The sequence below is a fragment of the Panthera onca genome, chromosome C1, assembly GCF_046562875.1.
Source record: "Panthera onca isolate mPanOnc1 chromosome C1, mPanOnc1 haplotype 2, whole genome shotgun sequence".
NCBI classification, from domain to species: Eukaryota; Metazoa; Chordata; class Mammalia; order Carnivora; family Felidae; genus Panthera; species Panthera onca.
This window is the reverse complement of record NC_138346.1, coordinates 166776652-166786208: the sequence shown is the minus strand read 5'-3', so window position 1 is coordinate 166786208 and position 9557 is coordinate 166776652. Positions and strand designations below refer to the sequence as shown.

Here is a 9557-nt window from a genome sequence, read left to right as displayed (position 1 = left end):
TGGCGCAGTCGGTTAAGCGTCCGACTTCAGCCAGGTCACGATCTCGCGGTCCGTGAGTTCGAGCCCCGCGTCAGGCTCTGGGCTGATGGCTCGGAGCCTGGAGCCTGTTTCCGATTCTGTGTCTCCCTCTCTCTCTGCCCCTCCCCCGTTCATGCTCTGTCTCTCTCTGTCCCAAAAATAAAAAAAAAAAAAAAAAAAAAAAAAATGTTAAAAAAAAAAAAAAAAAAATTTGGATTCCTGGGGCACTTGGGTGGCTCAGTTGGTTGAGTGTCCCACTCTTGATTTCAGCTCAGGTCATGATGCCAAGGTTGTGGGATGGAGCCCTACACTGGGCTCTGCCCTGAGCACGGAGCCTGCTTGAGATTCTCTCTCTCTCTCTTTCTCTCTCTCTTCCTCTGCCTCTCTCCCCCACTCAAGCTCTCTCTCTCTCTCTCTCTCTCTCTCTCTAAGACATAATTCAGATCCCTGGGTCCTATTTCAACTTGTTGAATCAGAATCACTGGGATCAGGAGCCCTACCATTATGCATTTCAATAAGCTTCTCAAGCAATTCTTCATGCCTGTTACAAGTTTGAGAATACCTGCCTTAGAGATTATTTGACCAACTGTATTTGCTTTCAAGAGGGGGAAACTGGGGTTCAAAGAGGTCACATAACTTCCCTAAGGCTACATAGCTATCTGGAACTAGGATGAGGGCTCCTAACTCACAGGCTTGACTTGTTCCGCCATGCCACCCAAGATTGATATCTGACGGCTGGGTGTTGCAAGGAAGGCACTGCTTCCTCACTTTCAAAGCAGCGAGGCAGAAAAAACTGGAACTAAAATCTAATGGATACAGATGTGATTGGCTTAAAGTTCCAGCAAGCTGATGTCTGCCTGCTGTGGCCCAGAGGGCCATCCTGCAGGCAGGCTACCGCTGCTGTCTGTGCTCTCACCAGGGCCTGACTCTCAGACTCTGAGCATGCAGGTTCATGGGAATAGCCAGGGCCAGATGACCTCCTCAGAGCACCCCTAACACACAGATGGGGGATGTTCATCCACACAGCTGATCCTGGCTCTCGGAGGGACAGCAGTGCAGTGAGTGTTTCTTGACTTATTACCCTAGATAGAGCAAGACTGGGAGGACTTTACTTAGCTGTTCTGAGTGTCAGCTTCTTTGATAAGACATGTGATTTGGAAGACTTACACTGAATTTGGAGAAAGAAGATCTGGGTTAAAGTCCTTTTCTAGCTGTAGAATTTGGGCCAGTTATGATATATTGTTATCATGAGATTGACTATGCCAATCCCCCTATTTTATAGGTTAAAAAAAAAACCCAGAGGGTCACCTGGGTGGCTCAGTCAGTTAGGCATGTGTCTTCGGCTCAGGTTAGATCTCACAGTTGATGAGTTCAATCCCTGTGCCAGGCTTGGTGCTGACAGCTCAGAGCCTGGAGCCTGCCTCAGATTCTGTGTCTCCCTCTCTCTCTGTGTCTCTCCCCAACTGGTTCTCTCTCAAAAGTAAATAAATAAACATTAAAAAAAATTGTTAAGCCCAGAAACTCAGAGAGAAAAATAATCTGTTCAAAGCTACACAGCATATTCATTTCCTCAAAATGTCCATCAAAAGATGAATGGATAAGGAAGATGTGGTATGTATGTGCACACACACACACACACACACACACAGAGGAATATTATGCAGCCATAAAAAAGGATGGGCTCCCACCATTTGAGACAACATGGATGGGTTTAGAGAATATTATGCTAAGTGAAATAAGTAAGACTGAGAAAGACAAATACTGTATTATTCCACTCCGAAGTGGAATATAAAAAAAAAGAACAAACAAAAAGCAGAATTAGACCTATAAAGACAGAGAACAAACTAATGGTTTCCAAAGAGGAGAGGGGTGCTTGCATGGATGGGCAAAACGGATGAACAGGAGTGGGAGATACAGGTTTTCAGTTATGGATTGAATAAGTCACAGAATAAAATGCATAGCATAGGAAATATGGTCAATGATATTGTAATAATGATGTATGAAGACAGACGGCAGCTACATTTGTGGCAAAAATAGCATACAGCATAAACTTGTTACATCACTACATTGCACACCTAAAATTAATGTAACATTGTATATCAGCTATACTCAAATCAAAGAAACAAATAAATATTAAAAAAATATCAACTGCACCTTTCTATTAATGCTTTTATGAAGCTCAAATATATATGTGTGTATATATGTATTTATATTTATATAAATTATTATAAATAATTAAATAATTAAATATTTATTAAATAATTAAGTATTTATATTTATATCACAGTATTTGTTGTGGGTTCCAGGGATTCTTCATCTACTCTTTTCATGTAGTAAAATGGTAGCCATCATTCCCATCCACCATACATACAACAGGTGTATAACAATGTAAAATGACACAAACATACACACATAAGAATTATGTAAAAGGATTTTGAGAAGAAAAGGATTAATTCAGGGTGAAAATATGTTTATGAGCCCATTTCTGGGTTGACATTATGTACTCTCTCATAGACTTCCTAGGGCCATAACTGTTAAGAGGTGCTCCAACCCCTCCACACCCTACATTCAGAAAGGCGGCCATTACCACATTCTCTCTGTCTTGTTCGTCCACTACCCACCTCATTTTTTCTGGGGACAGAGGGTAGGGGATCTAACACAAGTATGTCTAATCAGGTTGCCCAAAACAAGGGAAGCCTCAGCAGATATCTGGACTTGCATCAGATAAACTAATCTGTTATTTTTAACTCATAAATATTTGTAGCCTTTGGGTCACTATGTCTTCTTAGAAGTCACCAAGCTCTAGTGTTCAGCATTAGACTCAGCCAAAGAAATTAGATGAAGTATAGTGGAAATACTGCCTCATGCTTCCTACTGCAAATCTTCACCCTTTCCTCTCCTGGCTTCAACTTTCTTCACAAAGATACAGTAGTAAAATACACTTACTGTTACAATTTTATTCTTATGCACAGCAAAGTTTAAGAAACTCTTAAATCCCTAGACCAAAGTTTAAGAAATGCTGCCTTCCCTATGGTACAAGCCAATGTTTATGACTGGTAGGCTAGGCACATGAAGAATTTGTGGTGAATGAGTCAGTGGGAGGAAGGAAGAGAGGGGGAGAAAAAATAAGGAAAAGAAATGAAGGATCTGCGTGGTTGTGGTGCCAGGAGCCAGTAGAATTAAGTTCCGTTTCCAGCTCTGTTATTAACTTAGTGTGGGATGTGGGACGAGTCATACCGCTCTCTGGGCCACCACGTCCTCAAACTAGGACAAGGAAGAATTCTCTAAGGCAGAGTTTTCCAACCTATGTGCTGTATTACAACAGTGTGCCACCAATGGTTTCTAAGTATGCTCTAAATTATGGAGTCTCTCAACACTCGGAATGCTCTGTGGGATTTGGAGTTACTGAGGTTCTGGGACCAGGTGCCTCTAACCAAGAGAAGTCTATCACAGGTTCCTTGGGGGAGTCATCTGAGTAAGATTTCAAAGGCCACCCCCATGGTTCCCAGAGGAGACACAGTGAGCCAAATTTACCATGTGTTGTTCTATGATGCCCTGTGTGCAGCCAAAAAAGTGTTTGATGGACTGGACATCTCAGCAGCCAGCTTCAGAGCAAACCACTAACCATCCTAGATAGAATCTGAGGACCACTGAGGAGTTTATTGCCAAGTGCCCAGGGATTGGAGCCCGCCCAGCCCAAGATGCAGCCAGTTGGGGATGGATTGGTGGGGAGTATATGGTGGGGCTTTCTGGTCTGCCAAGCAATAAATGATAGCCCAGAATCTCTGTCTTTACATTCATCAGATTCTCTTGTCCTTCTGTTGCTGACAGACAAGAAGCCCATTTAGGGGTTTCCGTGTTAGTTGCAGGACAACCAGTCTTCCAGTACGTGTGCAATGCCTTTAATTAGCCTCTCATTACTATTTTGCAACACAAGATATGTAGAAGTGTGAATTTGAAATATTTTTGCTTTCTCATAAAGAGATTTAAACGCTGATTTGTCAGCATAAGAAAAGAAAAAAGGCTAGTAGGTTTCTTTAATTCCAGAAACTACAAATCTTCAAGTGACGATAAACAATGGTTTTAACATTTTTATCATCTACTTGCACAAATGAAGTTTCTTACCGATAGAGATTGCCAAGGATGTGAAGTGGTCATCATTAAAATGGCTTGAACAGAGCTGCATATAGCCACATTGAGCATAATTTGTTGGTAAAAAGCTATGTCAGTAAAAGTATGTTCAAATTTCTCATTTAAATTTTTGAATTTTATTCAGAATCTTCTAAACATTTAATATTTAACATTCCCTAACTATTTTGTATTTTATGTTTCCTGTAAATTTATAAAGCATAATACATTTTTTTCACCAAGGTTTATTTAGCTATTTCCAGATCCCATCTCATTTACTCATTGTCCTACTCAAATATTTTCATTTTCTATGGGTGTGAGATGTGAGAAAGCTGGATACAGTTGTCTAGGGTAGTAGTTCTCAGCTGAGGTGATTCTGCCACCCAGGGAACATCTGACAATGTCTGGCGAACATATTTGTTTCTCGCCACTGGGGAGCTGCTTACCGGCAACTAGTGAATAGCGGCTGAGGAAGCCGCTAAAACATCCTCTAGGGCACAGGATAGTCCCCCATAGCGTTATTGGACCCAACACGTCAATAGTGTCAAGGATAGAAGTCCTATTCTAGGGTCCCTCTCACTCTAAAGTTTTGTGAGTCTGAATTATGACTGTTCTTGAGGATAGTATGTGGCAATATTGGGTATGGCTAGGAATGGCCAGCTCTAACCTCCTAAGCACATTTATAATAGTAGACCCATCGCTTCTCGGCCTTTTGGCTAAGATCAAGTGTAGTATCTGTTCTTATCAGTTTAATATAATGGTAGACCCAGTAGGCAGGTAAAACGTGGGGCAAGACTTCCTGTATGCTTACAGGAAGTGAAGCTCCGGATAGTTGCTTGAGATGGTATATATTTCCAAGCAGTAGGTATATTACTTCTATGACAACATCAGCACCCCTAGGTGAGTATCTTCCTTTCTTTCCCTCTTTACTTGTTTTCAAGTTCCATATTCTGAAATCAGCTTTTTTGTTCCACTGGACTATGACCTATCTTATTTGTCAGCAACTCTCCCCTCCCTACTCTAGGCCTCCCTGGAACTGGCTTTGTTGGGATGGGTCTTCTGATAGGCAGAGGTTTGCACTGAGCAGTTTTCTAAGCCACCCCAATCCTCATTGCTCCCACTTGTAATTTCTTTGGAAGTTGAAGTCATCCTGTGTTTTATTACGAATGCCCTACCTCCAGGACTAAAACCTTCCACATCTTCCCTCTTTGATGCACCCTCCCTGTTGAATTTTTAGCACTTTAGGGTGATTCAAGAGATGAAGGATTAAAACTGTCGGGACAGTCATACTTCTTGATCAAAACGGCCCCTGCCACCCATTCAGTCAATTTTTACAACACATTCACATCTGCCACCTGGTACCAAGAGTAGATTTAGTGTAGCATTAGATTCTTTTATTTATACTGGGATTTAATTGAATGTGGGCAATCGTATTAATTCTTGCTCTTGGCTGGAAGAAAGCTCAACAGGCCCACTGTCTCTGCTAGGTAAATGTAAGTAAGTCATTCCATTCTCTGGGGCTTCACTGAGCTTATATGTAAAAGAGCAGTAGCAGCCCAAAGGCTGCTGAGATTCTTTCCAACTTAAAACAGAAGAAAAAGCACTGAAATTTTGAAAAATATATTGGTATTAGGACATGCACACTTTATGGTATTGGCTTGTTGCTAAGGGTGTCATTTCTACCGAAATGAGGAAGTTAGTTTTTACAGTTGGAGTCAGGAAATAGTTTACATCCTTCTCTAGGGTTTAGAGTCCCTGGAAGATTAAGGTCACTGGTGTGACCCATGATAGCACTTAAGAGTTGGAGAAACCAATCCTTTCATTCACTTAAGGAACATATATTAGGCCCCTATTATGCTCTTTGAGTACAATAATATTTGTCTTTATTTTGCAGATGAGAAAATTAAGGCACCAGATGGCTAAAGAGACTGTTAAAGACAACCCCACAGTTTTGACCAAGGAGGAAGCGGAAGGGCACCAGGGCACAGGGGCTAGGTCCAAAATGATTAAAAATTTCCCATTCTCTGTTCCATAATTTGAATCTCGAATGTTTGTTTCTCTGACTTAAAATTGCAACTTAAAATACTCATTGTTTACCACCCTAGTTTGTAGTGTTATGTTATTGATCAAAAGCAGGAGCATAATTTAATGTGTTTTTTGGTTGTTATTGTTTTTAATACTTCACTTATTGTCCTGCTTGTTTAGAAAAACTGCTTGAGTTTTTTTCTCACACTGCTAGGTCATGCTCACTAGATGGACAACATATTTCACCACAATGCAACAACTATCACTCCTACTGTAATTTCCCTCCTATTCTCAGTAGATAGTTGAGTTGCAACAACATACTTCAACTCATGATGGGAGACTGTCAGTCCAGCAAAGAAAATGTGTCCTACTGATGCATATTCCAGTTTAGAGACCTCCCTTTCTACCTTTTTTCATGAAGCATCTCAAGGTGACTTAATTAGTAAACCCCTAATTCGTTGTCCGTATTTTGGAGACCACTGGACCTCTGTGTGCATTATGACCCTCAAGGCTCTCAAATCTTTTAAGGTCCCTAAGTGTTCAATGTCCTCAACTCAGAAGGCAAATGACTACATTCTTAGGCCTCATTTTATTGCATTTGCCTCAGACTTTGTTTCCTTAATTAGGTACGTGTCTTTAGCCAAAATGCTTGGGTAGTATTGGCAAAGCAAGGCAATTGGAAATGTGTTTAGAGAACTGCCTCCTGGTTTCACACTAGTTAAAGCTCTATATCACCACCAACATTTAGTGTTGTCTAGTTTTTCTACTTTTAGCCAGTATAATGGATTGGAAACGGTAGGGGCACCTGGGTGGCTCAGTCGGTTAAGCATAAGCCTCCAACTCTTGATTTTGGCTCAGGTCATGATCTCATAGTCAGGTCGAGTGATGGAGCCCCATGTCAGGCTCTGTGCTGGGTGTGGAGCCTACTTAAGATTCTCTCTCTCACTCTCTAAATAAATACATAAGTATTGGAAGTGATATCACACTGTGGTTTTATTTCTTTCTTAAGTTTGTTTATTTACTTTGAAAGAGAGAGAGATAATACATGCAGGAGGGGCAGAGAGGGAGAGAATCCCAAGCAGGCTCCACACCATCAGTGCAAAGTCCCATGCAAGATTCAAACTCACAAAGCAGGAGACCATAACCTGAGTCAAGATCAAGAGTCGGCCACTCAGCCAACTGAGCCACCCAGCCGCCCAAACACGCTGTGGTTTTAATTTGCATTACCTAATGGTTATTATCTTCCATACATACATACATACATACAATCAAGTGTCTCAAATACATATAAGTGTGTGTATATATATGATCAATCATTACATATAAATAAACTCACATCTATCAGATATATGATCTGCAAGCATTTTCTGTTAGGCTGCAGTTTGTCTTTTCACTTTCTTAACAGAAATTTTTAAAGGGTGCATGTTTTAAAATGTGATGAAGTCCAAATTGTCCATTTTTAATTTTGTGGATTGTGTTTTTGATGTCACGTCTATGAAATTTTTGGCTAATTCGAGGTCTTATAAGTTTCCTACATTTTAGAGGTTTAGGAGTAGTGTAGTTTTAGATTTTAAATTTAGATCTGCGATCCATTTTGAGTTATTTTTTGTATATTGTACAACTTCATTTTTTTGCATATAGATATTTAATTGTTCCAGTGCTATTTGTTGAAAAGATTGTCCTGTCTCTATTGATTTCATTTGTACCTTCATCAGAAAACAGGTGTCATAAATATGTGGTCTGTTTCTGGACCCTCCATTCTGATCCAATGATCTATTTGCATATCCTGATGCCAATATGATACTTTTTTCATTACTGTTACTTTGTCATAAGTATTGAAATCACATGGTACTGCTCCTTCAAACTAGCTCTTCTTTTTCAAAGTTGTTTTGAGTGTTCTAAGTCATTTGCATTTCCATTTGAACTTTACAGTCAAATTACTTCTGCAAAAAGCCTGCTCACTGTTTCTTTGTGTTCCTCCTTCTCTGTGCTTCACCTGAACTCTCTCTGGAGGCAATATGCTGAGGGAAGGGGAGAGGAGGGAAGAGGAAGGGGCAAATCATCTGATTGTCCTTCACTGCCTGATGTACATGTCTTGAAAAATATCATTTCGTATATTTTGCCTTTTTCTCTCTTCCTCTCTCCCTTCCTTCCTTCCTTCCTTCATGTTATGTCAGGCAGGAGGGTAAATCGAGTTCCTGTTCCTGCATCTTAACTAGAAGCCGACTTGTGGTTACGTTTTTTGAAGTATCCTTATCTTCTAGATTAACATACTGAGCTATGTTCAGAAATGACATGATATCTGAAATTCGCTTCAGTGTACTCCTGATGTCAGAAAACTTTTCTATGGGCTTGAAATTTTCCACAAAAACTTTTCACCATAAGGGTCTTAATACCTGCCTATCTTACAGGATTGCTGTGAAGATTAAATGTGGAATTATACGTAAAGGGCTTTAGAACTATGCTTAGAACTTAATGAAGAGTAGCTATTAATACTATATACTTGTATGAAGTCAACCATCAAAGATATAAAGAAGTCTGATTAAAAAAAAAAAAAAACAACCTCCAATGAAAACCTTTTAATCAAGAATAATTGTAGCAATGATGCCTGGGGCAATGGAGATTCAGTTTGGGCATCAACTCCTCTAGATTTTCTCTTTCTCTGAATTGCCCTAGTCCCCTGTTCCATCCACTCTCAAAGCACTTAAATATGGCCTGATAGCTCTACATTTATGTATCTGCCTCCAATCTCCTGACATCTCCTTGCATTCATTTCTGTATCCTTAGAGCCCAGCACAGAGCAGACACTCAAAACTCACTTGTGGAACTGGTTCACATTGCCATCTCACCTGCCCACCTCTGTGACCCTCTTCTTTCTGCACACTTTGTTCCCACCTCTTGCTCAGTCTGCCATGGGTTGATGTGTTCTTGTTTGAGAGCGTTGGCCTTCAGTTTCTACCTATGTACTTCCTCAAGCTCACTATAAGAAGTTGGGAAAAGCTCTGTGCCTCTCCATACCTTTTCCAAACACGTCCTGAGTGGTAGCTTGTTTGAGCCAGGCAGCCAGAGCTCAGGTGACAGTAAGGAGGTAGCAATGAAAGAAGGTCTCTAAGGATAAATTCAGACCTGCATGGCACTGCTTCAAGCTAATCCTCCACATGCTCTTGGTCTTCTTGGATAGACCAAGGTGAAATATTCAACCAAGAAAACGGAAGAACTTAGAACATAGCATGTTAGGACTAGAAGGGCCATTGAGATAATTGAGCCTTCTTTTAACAGAGAGTAATATTCTTAGAAACAAACAAACAAACAAAACAAAAGCATATATTTCCTACCTCTATCCCCGACATGGAGCTAGTCTGGTCAATAATGTGGGAAGAGATAGT

The 9557-nt window shown here is 40.5% G+C and overlaps 1 pseudogene; it reads left to right on the top strand.

The window, feature by feature from the left end:
* The first annotated feature begins 4842 nt into the window (after positions 1 to 4842).
* LOC132674142 (U2 spliceosomal RNA) lies at positions 4843 to 5045 on the top strand (annotated as a pseudogene).
* Positions 5046 to 9557: the final 4512 nt, after the last annotated feature.